Source organism: Geotrypetes seraphini, chromosome 3 (genome assembly GCF_902459505.1).
Source record: "Geotrypetes seraphini chromosome 3, aGeoSer1.1, whole genome shotgun sequence".
NCBI lineage: Eukaryota > Metazoa > Chordata > Amphibia > Gymnophiona > Dermophiidae > Geotrypetes > Geotrypetes seraphini.
In genome coordinates, this window is record NC_047086.1 from 190,026,481 (window position 1) to 190,043,704 (window position 17,224).

Here is a 17,224-nt window from a genome sequence, read left to right on the forward strand (position 1 = left end):
AGAGAGAGAGAGAGATGCCAGACTAGGGAAGGGAAGGAGGAGAGAGAGGGAGGGGAGAGGGAGAAGAGAAGGACAAAGAGATGCCAGATTACAAAGGGGAGGAGGGAAGGAAGGAGGGGAGAGTGATTGAGGCCAGATTGGGGGAAGGAGAGGAGAAAAATGTCAGACCACTAGAGGGGGAGAGAGAGGGAGGAGATGCTGCACAGGGATGGAGAGTAAGGGGATAGAGAGGGAGGAAATGGTACGCCAGAATGGGAGGGGTGGGGAAGGGAAGAGAGATGGAAAAAATGCTGTTTAAGAAAAGATGGGAATAGGGGAGAAGAAAGAGAGGAAATATGGTACACTGTAGCGTTGGCCGCGGTGGTAACAGCTCCGACGCTCATAGGAATTCTATGAGCGTCAAAGCTGTTACGCCATGGCCGGTGCTAAAAACTGCACAATTATTTTGTAAAAAGGTGGGGGAGGGGTAGTTTGTGATTACATATTCCATACTAGGCGTAAGTGTTTTCTGTGTTCTGTGTGTACAAAAGACATGGTTTTCTGTTAGGATTGACTGTGCAGGATCAATATGTAGTAGTTTGGCTTGTTTAATTTTACAACGGGTGTATTGTTGTTCTACTGCTCACTGCAGTATGTAAGATGTTGCCTTTTCCTAGGTACACTCTTGTGCGATATCTGGATTGCTACTAAAAATCATGTTTTTCATATAGATGAGGGGAGGAGGGATGTCAAAGAATGATGGGCCCCGGGTGTCACATATGCTAGGTATGCCACTGCAGTCTTGTTTGATGCCCAATTCTTTTAGGCATTCCAGCAAAAGACTAAGGTCTTTGGTGTCAAACACAGAGAACAGGGAGTCATTCCCCCTATCCATTTCCATCCAAATCCCATTGGTTAGCACCAGCAGAGCTGTCCCTGATCAAAAATGTGTATAGCTGTTGTTAGACACTGCCTCAGTGGTATGCACAGCTCTCTCATACCTATTCATTGACCCTATACAAAATAGCTTTACATACAAACTTATGAAATATTTTGTATTCTATTTATATTTTATTAGATCATCATAATTTTAAATATTAAATATCATTAATTCATAAACATCACTTACATACAAAAACAGTACAGGTGATGTCCTTCCAGTCTACCCAAATCATCTAAAATTCATGAAATGTTCATCAATTAATTAAAGTTACTCTCCAAGCAGCAGATCATTAGAAATCTTCATTAATGTGCCAACTCTCAGTTACTTTTTCCAACATTCAGTTGTTGTCTGTGGTTCCTCCACACCATTAAACACCACGATCATCAAAATCAGTCCAACCTGATCATTAAAAGCAGTCAAGACCAACACGGTTCTGTGTTTCACCACTCGGCGTCTTCAGGAGCTTAAAATGAACATGACTCCACTTCTTCAAATTCTCTACAATACATAATATCGTTGTTCATATCATACTAAACCCTAATAACTCACAACTTTATCAAAACAAATTACAACACAATACCTTGCAATTCATAATACTTTGTTTACGGACAGCACACAGAAATGAGAAATCCAAACCAGGATCTTTCACTAGCTAAAACGCTGATAAGACTGATGAGGCCTCCTTTTATGAAACTGTGCTAGCAGTTTCTAGTGTGGGGAGCCGCGCTGAATAGCCCACACTGCTCCCAATGCTCATAGAGTTTCTATGAGCGTCAGGAGCAGCTCGGACCTTCAGTGCGGCTCCCCATGCTAGAAACTGCTAGCGCAGTTTCGTAAAAGAGGGGTGAACTTCTCTCTACTAACCCATTTCCTCTTCCCTACTTTTACTCAATCCACACCTGTACCCAATTACAGCAGGTGCCACTCGACTTATGGTAATCCTAGGTATGGATATGGCAGGTGTGCTGAATGTGGGATCTTATGTGAGGCTGTGAGACAATTGTTCTGAGGGTGGGGTTGCTGACATGTCTTTTTTTCTGGTCCCTTTAAGAGAAAAGAGCCAGCCAACATTGTCATGTGGCCTCATGCAATAAAGAGTTTCTCAGGCTTCCTAGAATTCCTGTGGGAGAGCCCTTTCCATTTCCAAAGTCAGGTCATTGACAGAAAGCTGTGAAAATTTAATCTCAGGTGACAAAAAAACTGAAGCTCACAAGCCTAGGCAAAGACTGGAATTGATGGAGGATTTTTCCCCCGTGCCAGCTTCGGCTAGAACCAGCCTTTGAATCAATGATTTATTACAGGGAGAAGGGACTGGGATCCAGCAAGGGGGCACCTGGGGTATAGACGAGTGCTGTCAGTTACTACCTGTGAAGCTGCATGTTTTTGATACAGTTGAAAATGCATGTAGTGCTAGATGTGTGCTTCAGTCCTGAACTCTAGCGCCCCCCTGCTGTGTCAGTAGGAGAACTCCCACTTCTTTCAACTGTGCCAATACACCTCATTGCTGCCCTTCAATGCTACTAGCTCTGCCAAATCCCCTCAGTACTGCTCTGCAAAAGACACCCTGGAAACGAGGTATGTTGTATGAGACCGTTGAATAGGGCATTGCAGTAGTCCATGCGGGAAATTACTAAGGCTTAGAGTAGTTGGGTGAAGTCAGACTCAGAAAAGGAGTTTCTTATTTTTTGGACTTGAACTGGGTAGTAAAATGAGGAAGATACCACCTGAGAGATATGGTTGGAAAGCAACAGGTTGGAGTCAAGGAGTATTCCTAGGCTACGTGCTTGGTCCTTCGCAGTTAAGGTAGTTGAGTTTCAGCTTAGCGAGGGACGGGTGCAGTTGCAGCATTCTTTACAGCTCCAAAGGAATTCCGTTTTGATGGCGTTTAGTTGAAATTTGTTGACGGTCATCCAGTTTTTGGTTTCTGAGAGGTATTTTAGGAGTTTCGCAAACTGGGTGTCACGGTTTTCTCCCAGCGGTAGATATAGTTGGATATCATCCGCGAATGAGTGAATCTGTATTTGCGGGATATGTCTAGGACTGGTCTAATGTAGAGATTGAATAATAGGGGAAATAGCAGAGCCCTCTGGAGAACACCATATTTGATCGGTTTCAGTTTCGATAACGCATCATTGAGCAGTATTCCTTGTGAAATATGAAGGAAGGGGGAGAATAAAGCAGTTTAAGATCCCTTTTAACAAAGCCGCCGTAGTGATGCTTCCATGGTAAATGCACCGAAGCCCATAGGGATTGAATGAACTTCGGTGTGTTTATTTTGGCATTGTAAAAGAGTCCTTTGATGTGAGAGCAGTTATAATAAGTTCAACCAGAAGATGGCAGCATACTATACCGTACTTTTAAAAGGGGAAGTTAGAAGATAATCAGAATTCTTTTCTTTCTTTGATCCAAACTCTTTTTCATTAACTTTTAGAAAATATAACAAAACATAATTAACAATACAAGGTTGGATGTCACAGAACAAAGGCCTTCATTAAATAGAAATAAAATATGTAGTAATGGAAGCAATTAAAAGAAATAAGACCTAACAACACTACGATGGATATTGAGAAAAGATAAGCGTGCTTATTGCAGGTTAAAAACCACTACTGCACAGTGTGCTCAGGCATCCCATGGTAGCTTTGGCATCAGTGTGCAATTCCCACATTCTAGCGCTGGGGGAGGGTGTTTGGGAGGCTGGGAGACATGTTCTGTGTTAATTGGTTAGTGCAGCCATATTGCCGTGCATCAACCGATTAGCACATGATTAGCGTGGGAGCCCTTATTACCTCGGGACGTGCTCCCATGCTAATGGGAAAATTAGCATGTGGCCATTTCACAGCCTCACTAAAAGTGGCCTCAGCGAGTGGGAAAGCCCTGTGCTAGTGAAGGCGCTAGCCACAGTTTCGAGCAGCTTAGTAAAAAAAGGCCTCAGTGAAAAAGAACTGGAGCCTGGGAGGAGCCTGAGGTGCCTCAGCCAATCAGTGCCTTAGGCCCCTCCCTGTGCATCAGATGATGTGCCGGGGTGGGGCCTAAGGCCACTATTGGGTGGCGGCCAGAGGAACAGGAGTGGGAGGACTTTCCGCCTACTCCCGAAGATTGGCCTAGGAGCAGAAGGGGCCGGACACCCCTCCTGCTCCCACAAAAGGAGGGAGCCTTGTCCCAAGGAGCAGGAGGGACCAGGCACCCCTCCTGCTCCCAACTACTTTAAAGGTACATGGGGGGTGGGCCGGACCTGACCACGACCACCTGGGCTGACCTGGGGGTGGGCCGGTCGTGGGTGAGGCTCTGGGGCCGGTGGGCTGTTCGTGGGTGAGGCAATGGGGGGAGGGGTCGGGCAGGGCCGGTGTGTTGGACTGGTGGGTGGGGCTAGTATAGGCTCTCCTGCCTGCCTTGCTCTGCCCTGATTTCTCTTGCCAGCTCGCCAGACTCTCATGCTCTCTGCCGCCATTCCCCGCAGTGCAGGCCCGCTTTAAAATCACGGGCTTGCACTGCAGGGAACGGCAACAGAGAGCAGGAGAATCCGGCGAGCAGGCAAGAGAGATCGGGGCAGAGCAGGGCAGGCAGGAGAGATCGGGGCTGAGCCCTGACAGCAGTGACAGGAGACTACTTCACCTGTCACTACTGTCAGGGTGTGCGCATGAGCGGGGATCGCTCTCTGGTGATCCTGGCCGTGGGTACGGGTGTGTTAACAATCGTCCCCATTTGCATGCAGACCTTTAATGAATTTGTCGGCCCGCATGCAAACGGAAACAGATCGCACACGGATTGGAGGGTTAGTGAATCTAGCCCTATATTGCTATCAACAATGAAGTAAGCTAACAATGAAGTAAGCTAAAATGTAAGGTCAGTGGGAATTAGATTGAGCCAAATGTAGCGTTTCTGATTTCCATATATCTTTTAGTTTTATATATCTGTTTGATTTTTCAGCTGATTTCAGTTCAAATGTGAAAGCGTGGCAGATGGAGTGCCACCAAAATTCTTTGGAGATTATACCTTGATGGGAGACAGAAGGGTAGAGGAATCTAAGGGCTCCTTTTACTAAGGCTACAATACCGCACACACTAAACGCTAATGCCTCCATAGAGCTTGCGTTAGTATTTTTCATTTAGCCCGTGGTTAGCACGCGCTAATCTTTAGCGCGCGCTAAAAACGCTAGCGCACCTTCATAAAAGGAGTCCTAAGTCTCTTTTCCTTCTAGAAAGAAAGAGAAGACAAGAGCTGTACAGTACCTGCTGATCTCTTCTTCTTTTGCTATGTCTAAGAGGTCACGAGGAGATGTGAGATGGACCCAACATGGTTTCGACAAATACGCCTTCCTCACGGGTCCTGATTTATATTACGAAATCCAAGAAAACAAATATGGATACAAAGAAACCTGCTTAAAAAATCTGTGCTGTAAACAATTGTGCTCCTCTCATAATATAAATTAGGACCCCTGAGGAGGACGTGTTTTCCAAAACATGGACCGTGTTGGGTCCATCTCAAGCAAATGTGGATCAATATTTAACTTTCAACTGACTGAATAAAACACCTGCATCAAGAACATCTTTTCCACAGTTTTTATTTTGTTTTTTTCTATTTACTGAGAAATTGGTGGATTTTCTTCTTTTGTTGTTGACTTCGTCAAGAGGAGGTGATCATAGCTCTGAAGAAGACCCATTTAGGAAACCCATAGATCCTCAGAAATGTCTTCTCATCACCAGGCGCAGAGGTGCTGCTGGGGTGGGGGAGCAAGAGGATTGACTGCTCCCCCAAACAGATTTTGGGTGAGTGCATGTTTGCTAGTTGGCACCGTGACCTGCTATACTTTCCTGCTGCTGGGCTTACTCGCTTCGTAGGTCTCTTTTTCCCCACCTCTCAAACACCTTCTTACAGCCTTTGGCAGCTGGCTGAGGTCCAGCGCTTTGCAGCTTCTTCAGTCATGAGCCAGCACAAAATAAGTACTTGCATTTTTAGTGCTATCTTGTTATTAAAGAACTATTGCAATTATTTAAATGATTTGCATAGTACTGTGTTTGCAAATTAGACACATTTATGTAAGTTTGGCATGGTGTCACATAATTTTAGGAGAAGGCTCTTTGACACACTAACTCTCAAGTGAAAAAAATGTTTTTTTCACTTTATGGAAACTTCGTACCATTAAACACTATTTTGATTTCTTCTCCTTTCGACTGCTGGTTCAATCTCTGATCTTAAGTATTTTAGACTATTGCAATATTATATACTTGGGATCCTTCAAGAAAACCATCAAATGACTGAGAATCATTCAGAATGATGCAGTCCGTCTCATCTACGGTCTCAAGAAATCGGATCATGTAAGCCCATATTACAAAAAAATTACACTGGCTTGCCTTTGCTTCGAACCATAACAGGTTCATCCCCAATCTATCTATCTCATCATTTCGAATTTCCAAGCACAACTTGTACACGTAGACCTGGATTCTGTAAAGGACGCCTGGGATGAGTGTCCTATAAAGAATCGGGCCTACACCCGCCCAAACTAAACTCGATTCTGTAACCGACGTCCATGTTGCAGACGCTGGTTACAGAACAGGATTACTTTAGACACGGCCGCTATACTTAATCACGGCAAGGGATCTCCCTGCTGCGATGAATATAGCGGCTGCAGCTGCTGCCGCCAGTCTCTCCTCCCCCCAATGATCGCGGCAGGAGGGTGCCCAACCCCTTCTGCCGACAGACCCCAAGATCGCCAGCAGGAAGATGCTCAACCCCCCAACAAAACACCCCAACCCCCCTCTGCGGACCCCCACCAACGAAACCCCCACCCCAGAACACCCCTTCGGGCTTACCCACAAGTTGGCCGCACGGGTCCTCGCACTGTCCACCCAGCAGGCCCGCCTCCATCCAAATGAGGCGGGCCTGCCCCTCCCCTGCCCAACCCACAGGATCCTAGGGCCTGATTGGCCCAGATGCCTAAGGCCCCTCCCACCATAGAGAGGGGGTTGGGGCATTTTGTTGGGGGGGTCATTGGAGGGGTCCTGCAGGAGGGGTTGGGTACCCTCCTGCTAGCGATTTTCGGGGGGCGGGGCCTCCCGGCAAGAAGGGTTGAGCACCTTCCTGCTGGTGATTGTGGGGTTCTGTCGGCAGGAGGGTTTTGGCACCCTCCTGCTGCAATTGTCGGGGGGGGGGGGGAGAGTGGCGGCCGTAGCCGCAGCTGCTATACTAATCGCGGCAGGGAGATCCCTTGCTGCGATTAAGTATAGCGGCCACGTCTACTTACCATGTAGGCCAGCATTTTGCTGGCCTACATGGTAAGCATTTCTCGCTCTACTAGGGAGACGCGTAGGGCCGCCTAGGTTCGCCTAAGGCTACCACCTAGCCTTAGGCAAGTTTAGGCAAGCTTGCGGGCTTCCCTAGGCTCCCAGAGGTGCCTTCAATATAGGCGGCCTGCCTAGGGAGTATTGTTTTAGAAAATGTGCCTCCTGATTGGCTGATTATACAGCTGTAGGACACCTACATCTGCCTACAATCGGGACGCACTTTGCAGAATCCGGGCCTTAGTGCCTATTTGTTCGCTTTTTCAATCTTGAAGGGCTGTATCTACAAGAGATTCCTTGATAGAACACTATCATTCCAAGCAGGCAAATGGAATAAATGTTTAACCAACTTTATCTCAAACGCACATTCTTAACAAACTTTTAGGAAGTCAATCAAAACTTATCTCTTTGATAAATTTCTCTAACTCCACTTCTGCCTTGATGTACTTCTAAAACACTTCCAGGAAAAATCTGATGAATCTTACCATGCAAATGTAATTTTGAAAGTTTTTTGTAATATCGCTGTCTGTATACAGTCTCTTCCTCTGTAAACCACTCTGAACTGTGTGTGGTTTTGCGGTATATAAAAATAAAGTTATTATTATCATTATAAAATTATCAGAGTCTATATGGTAGCCACATGCATAGTGCTGGATAGATGACTCAGATTTACCATCTAAAGCATCTCATATTTTTATTTAAATATATATACATTTTTGATTGGTGTCTCATCCACAGAATTGTGTTTGATTTGTAGGGGTTACAAGTAAACTAAAATCCAGCAGATCTAAAGCCTGGTGGTCATTTGGCAACTTAACAAAAAATTTGATAGGTAAGCCATTTTATGGTTGCCAATAACCACAGGGTTTCTTTAACAGTGCTACTGAACATCACTCTTCACATGGCCAACAGAAAGATGCTGGACTAGGGAACTAGAGATGACTGGGAGCCAAGTACCTGCATATATTCCCAGACTACTGCAAATACTATTCTGTTGAATAATTTGTATTGATGTGATATATTATTTGGATTTTTAGCCACATAATTCCCTGGAGTGTATTCAGTGTACATAATACCATGGAGGAATTGCTGGTCCATATGCACCAGAGACACAGTGAATAGGTCCTTCCCCCATGTGCTCAAAATAGAGTCGCATGGGAACAGAAATCAAACCCATAACCTTCAGAATTCAGTTATTTCATTTAAGGGGGATGGGAGATGGTATACTTCTTTTTCTGCTGGTTCATAACAACCCCGCGAAAGACAAAGGCGCGCACCAACAATTGAGCGCAAGACGGAGGCGCACGCCGAAGAAAATTACAGTTTTTAGGAGCTCCAATAGGGGGTTTTGTTGGGGAGCCCCCCAGTTTACTTAGTAGAGATCGCGCTGGCGTTGTGGGGGGTTTGGGGGGTTGTAACCCTCCACATTTTACTGTAAACTTAACTTTTTCCCTAAAAACAGGGAAAAAGTGAAGTTTTTCCACAACGCCCCCACAACGCGGCGCGATCTCTACTAAGTAAAGTGGGGGGGTTTTCCCCCCACACACCCCCCCCCCGTCGGGGCGTGCGCCTCTGCGCTGCACTCAATTGTCTGCGCGCGCCTTTGTCCCGGCGTGCTTTTGACCTGACACCTTTTCTGCTTGGTGTACACAATCAAAGTAGTTTACTTGGGCAGTGGCCTAGTGAGGGGGTGCAGATTTAATGGTGACACCAGGAAGTATTTCTTCACAGAAAGAGTAGTAGATCACTGGAACAAGCTTCCAGTGCAGGTGATCAAGGCCACCAGCGTGCTTGACTTTAAGAATAAATGGGACATCCACGTGGGATCCTTACGAGGGTCGAGATAAGGAACTAGGACATTAGCACTCAGACTTAATGGGGGGGGGGGGGTCAGTAGAGTGGGCAGACTTGATGGGTTATAGCCCTGTTCTGCCGTCATCTTTCTATGTTTCTAGATTGCCCTGGGCAACCATCTTCATGAGAGCGCTGTAGCCTCTCCTCTTTTCCACCCCACCCCCCTACCCCCGTGTACCTCTTGAAACATTTGCCGGCATGAGCTGCACTTTCCACCTGCTGCTTCTGCCAGCCTTAGCTCTCTTCTGAGATCACGTCCTGGTCACATGACCAGGACTTTAAGTCAGTAGGTAGCCAAGGCTGGCATAAGTAGCAGGTGGAAGATACTTGCACATGCCAGCGAATGTTTCAAGAGGTACGCAGGGGGCGGGCACTCATGCGGGGGAGCACATAGTACAGTGATGCAGGGCGTCACTGTCCCAGGCTGCCAACCTCTCGAGCTACGCCACTGGAGAGTTAAGTGACTTGCCCTGAGTCATGAAGATCTGTAAGAGGAATTGAACTCACAAACCTCAAGGTGCTGAGGCAGCTGCTCTAACCACTAGGCCACGCCTCCGCTCATTTAATTATGCTACTGAAGTGTGTTAGAGGCTCTGGCAAAGGCACTCTATTAATTTGGACATATTAATTGGGAAGAATGCATACTTTGTAAATGGGTCTCTGCCAAAGCCTCTAATGTAAATATAAAATATAAATACACTAGCTGATGGGGATCCCTATGCTCTGCCAGCTGAAGACTTCTTCCGAAGGTGGCTAAAACTCCCTTTTGCCAAGCTTGGCAGGCAGCAATAACATCCCGGAGCCACAAATGCTGGCACCTCAGTGGCTCAAGGATGCTCCTGCACTTGATAGAAGGGCGTTCCAGCCACTTTTGGGAATCCCCACCAGCTACAGCAATAAATTTCAGTCAATACGTTCAAAATAAAATGCCTTTTTAACCTTTGTTGTCTGAACATTTATTTTTCTATCAAGTTGGTTCCATTTTCTCTTTCCTGTCTTCCACAAAATCTCCTTCAAGCAACTGCTATTCATTTGTCTTTTTTCCTCCCTACGGTCTGGTTCTATTTCTTCACTACAACTGCCTCAAACATATTAACCTTTCTTTTTTCTTTTCTACCTCAGTCCACTCAAATTTTACCCTCTTCTCCCTTCTCCTCTTTACTTTTCAGCTACCGTATTTTTTTTGCTCCATAAGACGCATCTGACCATAAGACGCACCCTAAATTTAGAGGGTTGGAATAGCCAGCCAGAATAGGGCAGGCCTGGGGGAGGGGCCATGGGTCAGGATTTTCAGTTTGGAAAATCTGGTAACCCTAGCCAAAACCTCTCACTGCAGCTTGTGATACTTCATGCCTCATTCCTGCCCCTGACCATCCCCAACTAGACCACCAAGTATTTAGATAGGACCAGAGTCCTACCTAGACATTGGGGGGAGGGCTAGCAGGGGGGGGAAGAGGCTTTTGATACCTGGAGGGCATTGTTGAGGGGTTCAGGATTCCAAAGTGTGTTTTTTTTAAAAAACCCAAACAGGTTTTTCAGCTGTCTTAAATACACACATTTAGTTTATCTGGGCCTCAGCTGAATATCACTGGGGTCGCATAAGCTCTGGCTCCTCCCCAGCACCACCCCTGGCTGGCCCCTGACCGGTCAACTTTTTGGGGTGGAGTCAGTCAGATCTGATATTCAACTGTACTACCCAGCTCACTGCTGCAGAATATCGGCTTTTTTTTTTTTTTTTTTGCAGTGACAGGCAATTTAAGCGAGCCAGAAAGGTTCTTGTCCCTTAAATGGTTCTAAATACTGGCCCCTATGTGTTTTTCCCTCCAACGCAATCTTCAATTCCTCTTTGCCTTCCCTATCAGTGTGTGTGGGGTACTCCTTTTCAGGAAATGCTCCCTTTTATATGCACATTTTAATGTAAAAGACAAGGATACTTTGAACAATCCGTAGGCGTCTACTTTCTCAAGATATTGTTTAAAATCTTGTCCATAAGTATAAACATTGGAAACCAATTCACTCTCTGTAACTGGAGGGGGGGGGAGGGGAATACAGTCACTGAATGCAGTACATTGTCTTTTTGCACTTCAGGCATTTCTTTTATCTGTCCATATAGTAATACTGCTGGGTTTTCCAAGTGCCCTCATGCCCTCAACAACAGTTGAATTGCCTACAGGTATTTTTGATCTTAATATCAAAGTCAGCCACTACAGCAGCTGCCTGAACTCTTGTTCATTTTTTCACAGCATAAGAAAGATCTTTTGGCCTATTTCAGGACACTTCAATCTTTTCTGGCATGTACCTCCTTTTGGACAATTTGATTTTGCTCTGGAACACTTTGCATCTCTGCTCAGCTTCTACATCCGTACCTTACTTTTTCATCTAACGTTTTACTAAGTCACAACCATTATAGACTGAATAAAAACACGATGACCATGTAAAAAATGTTAAAATCAAATCTAAAAAGTATTGTACACTAATGGGGGGTGTTGGGGTGGGGTAGCAGTGCTGTAGTGGAGTGCCACAGGTTCAGGGGTGCCATGGTGGGGTGTCACAGGTTCAGGGGGTGCTGCAGTGGAGTGCCACAGGTTTGGGGGTGTCAGGGTAAGGTGCCACAGTTTCAGGAAGTGGGGTGGGGTGTCAGGATTCAATGGGGTCCAGTGGCAGGAGGGAGTGGGCATCCCTCTTGCCAACTTTTGTATTGAAAGTACAGGGGGTGGGGGGATGTTAGGAGTGTTTGAGGATGTCAGGGGACTGTCAGGGGATGTTGGAGGGGAGAGGTATAATGCGGGGGATCTGTGGAGGAGGATAGGGGATCAGTGACTGTGAGGGAGGGAGGGAGAGAGGAATCTCCCTGCCAGTTCAGCTGATTCTGGCAGGGGGGAATCCTCATTAGCTCCATGTCTTTAAGCAATTAGTCCACTTTTCCCTTCCGCTTTGTTTTGCCAGTTCTGGTAGTCTTAAACCAGCAGTCTCAAACTCATGGCCCACGGGCCGCATGCGGCCCTCCAGGGACCATTTTGCGGCCAGCGGTCTGTCCTCTCCACTTCACAAGTTTTCCGATTGTGGAGAGGACAATCGCATACAGACCACGACTGCTGTAATTGGACTTGCGTCTCCCTGGAAGGAAGGAGTAATCAACCATAAGGGCAACAACAAAAGATTTAAAAAAAACAACAACCCAAACAGTGTGCCATTGTGGTCATCCTATTTCTAGAAAGTTAGAGTGGAATTTGAAAAGGTATAAAGGTAGCAAAAATGATAAATGGGATGGAACGGCTCCCTTATGAGCACAGTGTTGCAGCAGTGGAGTACCTGTTGGGGTGGGAACCCGGGCAGAGCACCCTCTTCCTCCAGGAAGTGGAAGGGGGCGTGGAGAGGTTGCGTGGCTAAAGCCTGCCTGTTCATGGCCATCGGCTCTGCCGGTCCACTGCCCCAGAACAGGAAGTTGACATCGGAGGGGGCAGAGGTTGGCAGAGCCAATGGCCACTTGTAGGCAGACAGCAGCCCTGTGACCGGTCCAGCACCCCCTAACTCCCTGCACCTGAGGTAGACCACCCCTGAGCTAAGTTGTCTTGCGCTCAATTGTCTTGCGCTCAACTGTCTTGCGCGCAATTGTGGTTACGCTCAGTTGTCTTGCGCTCACTTCTGGTTGCGCTCAATTGTCTTGCGCTCAATTGTCTTGCACGCATTTGACGTCCCACCGACCACTCCCACCGCCCTACCCTCAGTATGCTACTGTGTAGCAGTTCTTACGAGTTAAATATCAACATGCTCTGCGTCCACAAAAATCTAACCTCTGGCCAGTAAGTGAACGTGATATTTTGACTCTCACATCATCAGAGCAATAGCAACATAAATCTCTCCACTACCAGGCACATTGTGAAATACAAAGCATGAAAAAAATCCTAACATATATGTAGTAAACCCTTTAAACAAGAGTAGCACTAATCCCTATGATGCAAACAAGAAACCTGCTAATAATTAGGTAGCACTACAAATATTACTTTAGACACTAGAACGAGGACTGGGAAGTCAGTACACCATCCCTGAATCCTCTAATTTTCTATTGTCCGACTCCAACTCTAGCTTGTATTGATATTAGGATTTAATCCCCCCCCCCCCCCATTTTATGAAGCTGTGTTAGGGTTTTTTTTATCATCAGCTGTGGAGCTAATATCGCCATGGCCAGCGATTAAAAAAAAAAAGCCTAACACGGCTTCATAAAAATTTAATTCATAAATACAATATAATCTATATGTATAATGTGATAGATTTAGCATATATTATAATTTTGTAAGGTTTTAAATTTTTTTTATTATAAATACTTTCAATTATACAGTCACATCAAACAATGTCATTCTTAGGAAAATGGAAATACTGTATACAATTAGGAAATTCAAATCACTCAAATATAGGGATAGGACACAAAATATTGCTATTATCTTAACAGATAATGGAGCCAAGACAAATAAAATAAATCTTAAGGAAAAATATATTATAACAATGCAAAGCAGAAAGCCAAATTAAGGAGATATCTCAGCCTACTCTTACACTACACCCTGACACTAGAGGATTATCATGTTATTAATCTTTAGAACCCACAAAATCTATTAAACATTTAGGTTCACTAAAGACAAAAGATCTTCCATCACAGGTAATACAGCATAAATTGCAACAAAAAAGATATTCCCAGAGTGTGCACCCTAAAGAGCAGAGCCAGGAATTCCTGGTGACACTTATGTGTACACTTAGAAATGTCAGGAAATATTCTGATCTTGGAACCTAAAAGGACCTGATCCATAGGTGACCCGTCAAAAGCACACGGGACTTTGGTGGGCCGACAATCCCGCGATGACATTTGCGCGCAGGACAAATGTGCGCCGCTGCTTCTGCCATTCCCGTTAGCACTCTGAGGGGGGCGTGGGAGGGAACGCCCCCACTACACTTAGAAGTCTTCGCACTCCCATTGGGGGTGGGGGTGGAAGGGGGACCCCCTCCCAATACACTGATAACTCCCGAAGAACGAAAACTGGAAAGAAAACAGGACTTTTCAGTATACTGGGGGTGGGGGTTTCCCCAGACCAACCAACCCCCCCAACAGGAGCGTGAATACTTCTAAGTGTAGTCGGGGGGTTCCCCCCAAGCCCCCCTCAGAGCACTAACGGGAATGGAGGAAGCAGCGGCGCGCATATGTCCTGCTCACAAATGTCACTGCGGGATTGTCGGCACGCCAAAGTCCTGTGCGCTTTAGTTATGGAACTGATCCATGTGATGGAAAAGCATTTTAACAACTACATTCCTGCCTGGTTCCAAGGCAAAAGTCACAAACAAGGTAGCCCTCTGGATCACCAACAAACTTAGCACTGCTACAGAGATTGTCCTGCTGTCCACGGAGAACCTACGTTACAGGTAAGTAACTACACTATTCTACGCAGCAACTACATGCATACAGAATAGCACAGCTCAGTCACATGCAAAACACAGATAGACCTTCACCAAATTCAGAACATAAATAAGAAAGCATCCTTGACTGAATTCATGTTTTAAACTTTAATTTTTCCTAATGTGAACATACAATATGTAGTGGTATCACATTCATTACCTCATTCGATTGTGTTTAACCACCCAGATCTCCTCAGCAGCACCACTTTAGGCTCAAAACGTTTCATTGCCCAAAGCTTTACGTGTCTTATCGTTACCGGATCTTTACCTTCCTAGTTAGGTGTGAATCTTATTTCAATGTTATCTATTTTATAGCTTATTAACTTTAAAGCAAGTACTTAGCTTTGCAGTCTCTGAATAGGGATAGGGATATTTTCACCATGTTTCGCCCAGTGCTTTATCAAGGCTTAACCCCTAATGAACTTTCCGCCATCCCTATTCAGAGACCGCAAAGCTAAGCTAATAAGCTATAAAATAGATAACATTGAAATAAGATTCACACCTAACTACCCTGTTTCCCTGAAAATAAGCCCTACCCCAAAAATAAGCCCTGGTTAAGATTAACACCCCCCCCACACACACACACACACACAGACGAATGTCCCCGAAACTCCCTGACTCCATCCCTGACACTAGTGCTGCCTGATTTGCTGAAAAATTGAACTTGTTGATTCAGCAACCCCCACCCTTGCTGCTTTAGGAGGCCTCGGAGCGGAGGTATGTCAGTCTCATGGTGGGAGGGTCGGTGGGGTTCTGCTGCACAAGGGGATGGGTGAGAGGGGAGGAAAGATGCTGCACATGAGGGGGGAGGAAAGAGGAAGAATTGGGGTGGAGGAGAGGAAGGGAGAGATAATTGTTGTACATGAAAAAATAAGTCATCCCCGAAAGTAATCCCTAGTGCATTTTTTGGACCCCCAAATTAATATGACACTGTCTTATTTTCGGGGAAACACGGTAGGAAGGTAAAGATCTGGTGACAATCTGACAGATAAAGCTTTGGGCAATTAAACGTTTTGAGCCTAAAGTGGTGCCGCTGAGGTGATCTGGGTGGTTAAACACAATCAAATGAGGTAATGAATGTGATATCAATATATATTGTACATTCACATTAGGAAAACTTTGATTGGACAATACCTCAGTTGAATAATAGTTGTGCGGTTGATTGGTGAAATTAAACTTTAAATTGACATGTGCTAATTAAATTATGGATTAGGATAGATTCGGCTCAATTTTTGCAACAAAAAAAATGTATCTGAAATAGCTTTCACCGTAAACTTAAGTTCTAAGATCTAAATGTTAAACTCTTTCTCTTTTTTCACAGATATATATTATAAGGAATAAACTCCTTCAAATCAGTAATAGTGTAACACAAATATCAGATTATATTAATTTACATCCCCCCCCCCACACTTATACAAAACCGTACCATGGTTTTTAGCACTGGCCGTGGTGGTAACAGCTCCGATGCTCATAGGCATTCTAGTTTCATGATTAATTTTAAACTTTCAAGTTTCTATAAATTAAAAACTGATTATTTTCTGTTTTCAGGTTCTCTTAGGATTTCCCACCAGTTTAAGTATATCAAGTGCTGTTAGTTTTAAATTTTCTTTTAATTACAATTAAGAATTTTTCTAGAGTGTTCAATAATGCTACTTACCTGTCCTATGGGTCTTCTCATTTCTTGGATTCAACTCTTCATCTTGCATGAGTTGGGCACCTACTGCAGAGAAGATGGTTTGAGTACAGCAGCTAAGGTAAAGATGATAGCACCTACTCTATGATTATAAAAAATACCCAGGGCCAACTTAACCTATGGACCAGTTGAGACATTACCTCAGGATACCAACGATAAAAATGGCACCTAAATCAGGGCCCCCACAATCTAACATCTCTTTCTCTCTCTCAAACCCCCCAATCTACCTTCAAACTTATCTTGACTCCTAGAGATCACCAGCAGTGGCAGTGACTCACATGACATCTGTGGTTGACCTGGGGGCCTTCCCCTTGTCTCATTCTGCCTTCTCTGAAGCAACTTCTTGTTTCTGGCGGGGCTGCATGTAGAAGAGGGAGGGCTCTAGGCTGGCTACAGACAGCATGTATGAATAAATCATATAGGAATAAAGACAAATTTGAAGGTAGACTAGGAGAGGGGGGATGAGAGAGAGGGAGAGATACTGCAATCCTTGAGCTGGCCATGAACCCCCCTCCCCTCAATAATAAAGACTCTCTATCTCTCTCTAATGTATGTGTGTCTCTTATTTTCTTTTTTTGGTGATAGGTTTTCTAATTGTGAAACTACGGTAACTTAACTTATAAATAAAAGAATAATTATAAACCTCTATCTAACCCTTTTACTTATTCTTTCAAATATAGAATAATCTCACTCTAGCCATATAGAACATAAGAACAGCCATACTGGGTCAGACCAATGGTCCATCTAGCCCAGTATCCTGTTTCTACAGAGGCCAATCCAGGTCACAAGTACCTGGCAGAAATCCAATTAGTAGCAACATTACATGCTATTCATCCCAGGGCAAGCAGTAGCTTCCCCATGCCTGTCTCAAAAGCAGACAATGGACTTTTCTTCCAGGAACTTGGCCACACCTTTTTTAAGCCCAGCTATATTAATCACTGTTAACATAAGCTCTGGAACTCATCGCCAGAAGATAACTTCAAGCAACAAAATATTTCCTCCAATTTGAGTGTTCTTTATAATTTTTGATAGAGT